We start from the raw sequence: 8,259 nt of genomic DNA, 5'->3' as shown, positions 1-8,259 counted from the left end.
CAAATACTTTCATATATCTGGCAGTCTGTGCTACTTTGTGGTGGATATGAAGACTTAAAATAAGTGAGATTCTAAATCTAATGAAGGCATATATATGGGATACTCTGTGAATATCAGAGTGTATCAAGTTTACAACAATTGAACATGTAGTGTTGTGGAACCTATAAATGTAGTGATTGATGATGCTAAGAATGTCTATGCTTTGACTGTTGAGGAGGAAGAAAATGGCATAATGCCAGGTATCAATACTATAGTAAATAAGTGTATAATTGGAGAGGTTTTCAATGCCTATTTTACCCTAAATTTTAAAAGAAAAGCCTATTTTACCCTCATACATCGATTCATTTCTCCTATATCTCAATCGTGACATTTCACCTACATCTCAATCATGATCGAAATTGTCAACTTTCATTTGAATGGATTGAATCCCATAGCGGAAGTGTTTTGTTAAAACGCCTTGCATCCCGCAAATCGAATTATATTAAATAAAATCATTATGCAAAATAGAATATATAAACATGAAAATTAGCATGCATTAGGAAAAATATTATAATGGTTCTTACTTTTGTAGATTTCCAAGTGTCACGAATAACCTCTCCTATTTCCAACGAACGGATCTCCAACGATCTTGATCACAAACAATTTCTTGAACAATCTCGAACACTATCACAAGAGTAATATCGTTATTCTCTGGGATTCCAATAAACGAATAGGTGGTATCCAAGTATTAGGAGAGGGAGATGAGAAAAGGGTTTTTGGAGAATAGATAGGATTTTGTTTATGGCTTAGGAAAAAAAGTTTTGCACAATAACACTATCGTATTGTGTATTATATTGTGCATGTCTTCCCAAACTGCCATAGGGAGGTCTTTATATAGAGAAGGCCCGAATCCTTTTCCTAATATTTTTCTTTTTCTATAATTAATTAAATAACACTTATTTAATTAATTAGCCTAATTAAATAACACTTATTTAATTAATTAGTCCAATTAAATAACATTTATTTAATTTTAATTTGTAAAATACTTAAATAATTATTTATACATTAAACCCAATTTACTATATATATTTAATTATCATATACATCCTATGTATATGTATAAAACTTCTCTATTAATTAATTGTTTGTGAATCCAATTCAATTGAATTAATTAATTTTGAATCTTATTCAAATAATATTTTTGAATTTAATTATTTATCATATTCATAATTAATTATATATTAATCACATTAATATATAGTTTCCTCAAATTAATTTGAACAATTCAAATTATTCCTCTTAAATATCCTTTAGTGAGCTAACGAGGGGACCTGTGGACTTGTTGTAACATCCCCTTCCAAGCCTTGTCTTCCAGACTTGGAAGGAGACGTGAAGACAGCTGATACCATCCTTGTGATATCAACTGCCTAACTTCATACCATTCCATAAATAGCTAATAAATGATAACTTAATTAATTTTTATGAATAGTTAGAAGGTTTGCTCTATTAGACAATATTAGCTTTAACAATCCTAATGACTTTCAAAGATAATGCAATTGTAGTCCCGCACTGTTAGAGAGTAACAGTTCCATACCTTGGGTGGCTTTTTCCAAAACGTTATGCTTCTTGCTATCTAGAGGAAAAAGTAAAACATTAGAAAATGTGAGCTAGAAAACCCAGTGAGTGGCACCTTTCAAAAATGAAAACATGTTTAATTTGAAAAATAATTTGTGGGAAAAAAATTTTTAGATATTCATCACAACAACAATCCAACCCTTCCAGTCTAGTATCTGGATAACCCTGACATGATCATGTATCTCCTCGGGTATTCCCATGAATTCCTGACATGAATAATGTGAAAATAATTCCAGTACCCTTATAGCTCGCTGAATCTACACATGTTGACATTATCCTGCTAGATGTGATGTAGGCACGCTAACAATTTCCCAAGGTACAATCCCAGTTTCCAAGTCACAACAAGCAAAATATCATGAATTAAATCAACCAATAAAATTCAAAAAACACACTTCCCAATCATGCCAATTTCCAAAAATAATATATATATATAATTCAACATAACAGAATAATAAAAAGCACTCACAATCTTCCTATGTATCCTTCAAGAATTTTCATTGCATAGCTCCTAGCCTGGGTTTCCTTGAATTTCTCTTCTTTTCAAGAAATCCCAAATTAGTCCAAAAATTCTCCAAAAATTATATTTTAATAAAAAAAAAACTTAAAGATAAAATAACCAGCTCACCTTCTTTAAAAATACCAAAATATGCCTAACTTTCCAACAAAATAACCTTTGGAGGTTATTAGGTGGGTTGATGGGCACTGGGGCTACCAGAGGGTGTTCATGCATGCAGCTGGGCGCTGCTGGGCTTTAGGTGTCACACAGGGTAGGCAGGCACGTAGGCTGGGTGTTACCCTATGTTGAGCGTGCGCTCGGGCAATCCGCGTGCAGGGCTGACGGTGGAATGTGTACAAGCATGCGCTAGGGTGTCAGCCATGTAGTCAAGCGTGCACTAGGTGTCTGCGCACGCATGGCGTGGAGTGTCTATGCGCTGGCAATGATGCACGGGTAGGGTTGGACAATGGAGCTGCTGGAGGCGCCTGGCTTATGCGATCAGTTGGGCCTTCATTCTTCTAACACCAATTCCTCTTTCCTCAGAACTTTAACTCAAATGGCAGCTCGAGCCTTTCACTTCACTACCTTTTAAACACTCTCACACTAATTTCACTAAATTTGCAAGAGTGAATTGTGATAACTCGATTTCTCTTCAAAGAACATGAAGGCCTCTCACTTCATGCGGCCAAGGAGGAGGTGTTGCGCTAGGGGAGATTTTGGACGCCTATAAATAAGGCCAAGGACTTCAAATGATAACTCGATTTCTCTTCAAAGAACATGAAGGCCAATTGTGAGGAATCTATGATTAATGGAAGAACGCATGAGTTTGTAGCAAAAACCATACGTCGGTGAAGAAGTAGCATCAACTTGGGACAAGGATATCTCCCAATATACTCGTGTGTTTGGAATGATTCCAAAGCCACCAGAAAGCTATGAGAGTCTAGTTTTCAGGGTAGGGCTTCCGAAGAAGAATCTCAAAGGAATCGGGCTAGGGAATAAGGAAAAGACAGAAGGGTCGAGCTGTCATGTAAGCCTTGGCTAGCCTTGATGTTTTGATGATTTTGACCAAACCACGAGGAGTTCTGAGCTAAGATTTTAGGAGAAGCTTCCTGAGACATTTTAGAATAGAAGAAAGTATTTTAAAATAAGTTCTAGAACTATGAGTAATCTAAGCTGATAATTGAATCTGGAATTTAGGGTTCCAAAGGGAAACGAAGAAAACCTAAGGAACTTCGGAAAGGAAAGTTCCTAACCAACCAAGATGAGTGTTATTCCATTGTTTGAATGGTTAATTTCTATTAATATATGATTATATATAGGTTGTATTTCGAAATATTGGCATGACCGAAAAATATGTTTTGCCTAGATTTGATTATTGTTGTATTGTTGTCACAATGCATGTATATTTGCATTAGAAAATGGGGGTCATACCCGGGATATTGTTAGCTTGCTTGGTGGGACGCTTGGCTGGGATTGTCAGAATATTTGGCTGGAATTGTCAGCATACCTAAACATGGCTAACAAGAAATGTCGACATGTGCACAGTTGACGGGTAATAGGGTATTGAGCTTGTGTCCACATTGGTCATCACGGGTCAGGTCATTCGTGGAGAATACCCGGGGAAAATACATAATCATGCTTGGGTTGTCCAGCTGACAGGCTGGGGAGAATACATTTTTCTATGTGGTTGTTGTTGATTGTGGGATTATTTTCCCAAAGATGAATTTCTAAAATCAAACTTATGTTTGTTTAAAACTGGCACTCACTGAGCTTTATAGCTCATGTTTTCCATGTTTTATGTCTTTTGCCCCCCAGGTAGCGAAAGGTGAGGAGTTCCAGGGTGCTGCTAAGGTCAAGGTCTACCATAAGCCACAGTTACACTTCCGGAGGGTTTTGAGAATGGTTGTTGTAAACTTTGTAATTAAAGTCTTGGAGTTGTATGAACATTACATTGTTGTAATATAAAATGGGCCTACTTAAACAGTTGTTGTTATCTTCTTGACTTAAAGTTTATTGAACGTAGTAAAGAGGTTCAGTTGGATAGTAGGTATCACAAAAGGGTGGTATCTGCGGTCCCTCACGTCTCTCCTCGGGCTCAGGAGTGTGGGCTCAGGGCGGGGTGTGACAACTTGGTATCAGAGCAAAGGTATACGTAAAACCTAGGAAAAGGTTGAGATTGTGTTGATACTAGTCCAGTATCAAAGCATAAATTCTTGGAAATCGAAGGGTTAAGTCTAGAAAACCTGATGTTTGAGTTTAGTAAAACCAGAGAAGGTGTGGTAGAATAAAGGTTTAAAGAGAAACCTAAGAATTAGACAAAATAGACTAAGACAAATGGCGGAAGTGGCATAACTTACCAGGCAACCGGAGTTGGAACTCACACCGCTACCTAAAGATCTACCGAGGGAGGTAAGAATGAATTTAAATTATTCTCATGTAGTATTTGAGATAGAAAAGCTATGTTCTAGATAGTTTGGTTCAACATCTAGCTTCACGATGGCTAAGTGGGGTATTGTTCGACAAACTAAGAAATTAATATCAGAGTAGCGCAGTGGAAGCGTGGTAATAGAAAAAGTTATAAGAGGTTACAACAGTGGTGGTTGTGAAACCTTAAACCGGAGTTAGTTTAAGTAAATTTTGAGGACGAAATTTTCTTAAGGAGGAAGTAAATGTGAAACCCGGATTTCCATTTTTCCTACTTAAGCGGGTGATTAAGGGAATTAACTAAGTATAAGTTAAATCCTATGTTAAAGAGAAGGAAAATTCTGAGTGTTTAAATAGTTTGTTAAGTAGCTTTGAAATAAGCTTTAACTGGTGAAAATTTGGTTAAGTATTTGACAATGCGTTGACCTTGTGCTATGCATTGGTGTTGTGCCATGCGTTGGCCATGAACATTTGAGAGGTTATTTGGGTGTTGAAAAAGGCTAAAGTGTGGCTGAGAGGAAAGGCTATGCGGGGATAAGCATGCGGTAGCCAATGTCTTGAGAGGTTAGCAAAGCATGCAGCAGCCTTAAGTTGCACGGACATCGGCACTGGGCATTGAAGTTGCGTGCGCGGGTTGATCGTGTAGTAAATAAGTAGTGCTACATGATAATGTAGACGATTGTGTAGAAAAGGAGTAGTGCTACATGATGAGGAAGACAGACATATAGTAAGTGAGCAGCGCTACACGATGAGGTAGGCAATTGTGTAACCGGGTGCTGGACGATCGTGTAGCATTGCGGGGAGCTAAGCGATGCGATATGCGATCGTGCGGTGATGTGCGGCGCTAAATGACGCAGTGAGTCACGCTAAATGATAATCCTATGCGATGGTTCTATGCAGCAGCAGTACTAGACGATGAGCTATGCGTCGATGAGACAAGCAATAGGCGCAGACACTATGTGATGATACTATGCGGCGACCTTGCTAAACGATAGGCGAGACAATGGGCACAGGCACTATGCGATGATGCTATGCGGCAACATTGCTAAACGATAAGCTAGTGAATGCATGGTGAAATGTCTTGCGTTGCTAAGGCTTGTGGTATATACATAAGGCTTGTGAGGTTAGCTGCGTTGGTCTTGAACAAAAGACTAAGGACGTTGACAAGCAACAAGGACATACATGAGTTGGTCATAAGGGATGCGTTAGCAAGAGCCTAGACGATGGTGTGCTATACCATGATGTGTTGAGTTGAGAACCAGGTCGACCCAAAGGTTGTTATGCGTTGGTGATGTGCTATGTGCCAAGGACTTCCGAGGGCATGTGGGTGCATAGGACAAGGCTTGAGCTAATAGTATGTGTTAAAAGAGTGTTGGTCATAATCCTAGTTGAGCGCATAGGCCAAAGGTAAGTCATGCGGGAGAGGAAGGTATGCGGCCAAGGATGCGATACCTTGAGTTTAGTATGACTCAATTTATGTGTTGATGAGAAAGCCATGGGTTGATGATGGCTAACCGAGAAAAAGGACATGAGGCCAAGGATGAGCCTTGCGAGCATCTAGCATATGTGACCAAGTTGTGTCAATGGGATGCACAAGATAAGTTTGCGTTAATTGGAAATGGCATAATTATGAGGTTAGTAGGTCGCATGTGGGGAAAGGTGCTAGGTGCCAATGGCTTGAAGGGTGTCATGTTGATTTTTAAAAAGACACTGCAAGGGTGCAAAGATGGGATGGACACACGCGCCAAGGGGTGGTGTCCAGACATAGGTATGTCGCGCCAATTTGTTGGACGCATATGAAGTTGGATAGATGCATTTGCGGTAGATGAACGCATTTGTGGTAGATGAACGCATATGAACGAATTTGCGGTAAATGGATGCATTGAAGTAGGATGGGCGCATATGAGATTGGATGGACGCATTCAAAGTCGTCATCCGAACATGTGGCTTTTTGGAAAGAAATCCTAGGCCTTAAGAAAATGAGGTGGATGCACAAGGAGACATGCAAATGTGAAGGCTATATGTTGGTAAAGGGGGAGGAAGACACCTTGGATTGCGATGATGTAAAGGTTGCGTTAATAGTGTAGGGAAAGGACACTTGGACATGCGGCCAAGCGGATGTCGCGCTGGGGGAGATTTTGGATGCCTATAAATAGGGCCATGAATTTCAGATGATAACTCGATTTCTCTTTAAATTAAATGAAGGCCAATTGTGAGGAATCTATGCATTAATAGAAGAACGCATGCGTTGGTAGCAAAAACCATGCGTTGGTCAAGAAGTTCCAAAAGGAGGAGATGGTGTCGTACAGGAAGGTCTAGAAGTAGCTTCAACTTGGGACAAGAATATCTCCCAGAATACTTATGTGTTTGGAGTGATTTCAAAGCCATCTACAAGCTATGAAAGTCTAGTTTTCAGGGTAGGGTTGCTGAAGACAAATCTCGAAGGAATCGAGTTGGAGAATGAGGAAAAGACAGAAGAGTCGAGCTGTCGGGTAAGCTTGGCTAGCCTTGATGTTTTGATGATTCCGGCCAAACCACGAAGAGTTATGAGCTAAGATTTTAGGGTAAGCTTCCTGAGACATTTTAGAACATGTTTTCAGAAAGAAGTATCTTAAAATAAGTTATGGAACTATAAGTGCTAAAATAAGTTCTGGAACTATGAGTAATCTAAGCTGATAATTGAATATAGAATTTATGGTTCAAAAGGAAATCCAAGGAAACCTAAGGAACTTCGGAAAGGAAAGTTCCTAACCAACCAAGGTGAGTGGTTATTCCATTGTTTGAATGGTTAATTTCTATATATATATGATTATATATATAGGTCGTATTTCGAAATATTGACATGAACAGAAAATGTGTTTTACCTGGATTTGATTATTGTTGTATTGTTGTCACAATGCGTATATATTTGTATTAGGAAATGGGGGTCATACCCGAGATATTGTTAGCGTGCTTGGTGGGGCGCTTGGCTGGGATTGTCAGAATATCTGGCTGGAATTGTCAACTTACCCAGACATGGCTAAAAAGAAATGTCGACATGTGCACAGTCGATGGGTAGTAGGGTATTGAGCTTGTGTCCACGTTGGTCATCATGGGTCATTCGCGAAGAATACCCGGGGAAAATACATAATCTTACCAGGGTTGTCCAGCTAATAGTCTAGGGAGATTGCATTTTGCTATGTGGTTGTTGTTGATTGTGGTATTGTTTCCTAAAGATGAATTTCTAAAATCAAACTTATGTTTGTTTAAAACTGCCACTCACTGAGCTTTGTAGCTCACGTTTTCCATATTTTATGTCTTCCACCCCCCCAGGTAGCGGAAGGTGAGGAGTTCCAAGGTGAGGTCAATGTCTGCCACAAGCCACAGTTACACTTCCGGAGGGTTTTGAGAATGGTTGTTGTAAACTTTGTAATAAAGTCTTGGAGTTGTATGAACATTACATTGTTGTAATATAAAATGGACCTACTTAATCAGTTGTTGTTATCTCCTTGACTTAATGTTTATTGAGTGTAGTAAAGAGGTTCAGTTGGACAGTAGGTATCACAAAAGAGTAGTATCTGCGGTCCCTCACATCTCTCCTCGGGCTCAGGAGTGCAGGCTTGGGGTGGGGTGTGACAATTACTGAGTCAGAGTATATTTCAGTTGGTGAAGCTGTGAAAGAGGCAGTGTGGTTGAAAAGGATAGTTGGTGAGTTGTTGTCGCAGGAGTTCATTCCTATCGACCGT

Source organism: Benincasa hispida, chromosome 5, assembly GCF_009727055.1.
Source record: "Benincasa hispida cultivar B227 chromosome 5, ASM972705v1, whole genome shotgun sequence".
Lineage (NCBI taxonomy): Eukaryota > Viridiplantae > Streptophyta > Magnoliopsida > Cucurbitales > Cucurbitaceae > Benincasa > Benincasa hispida.
Note: the sequence above shows the minus strand (reverse complement) of the source record.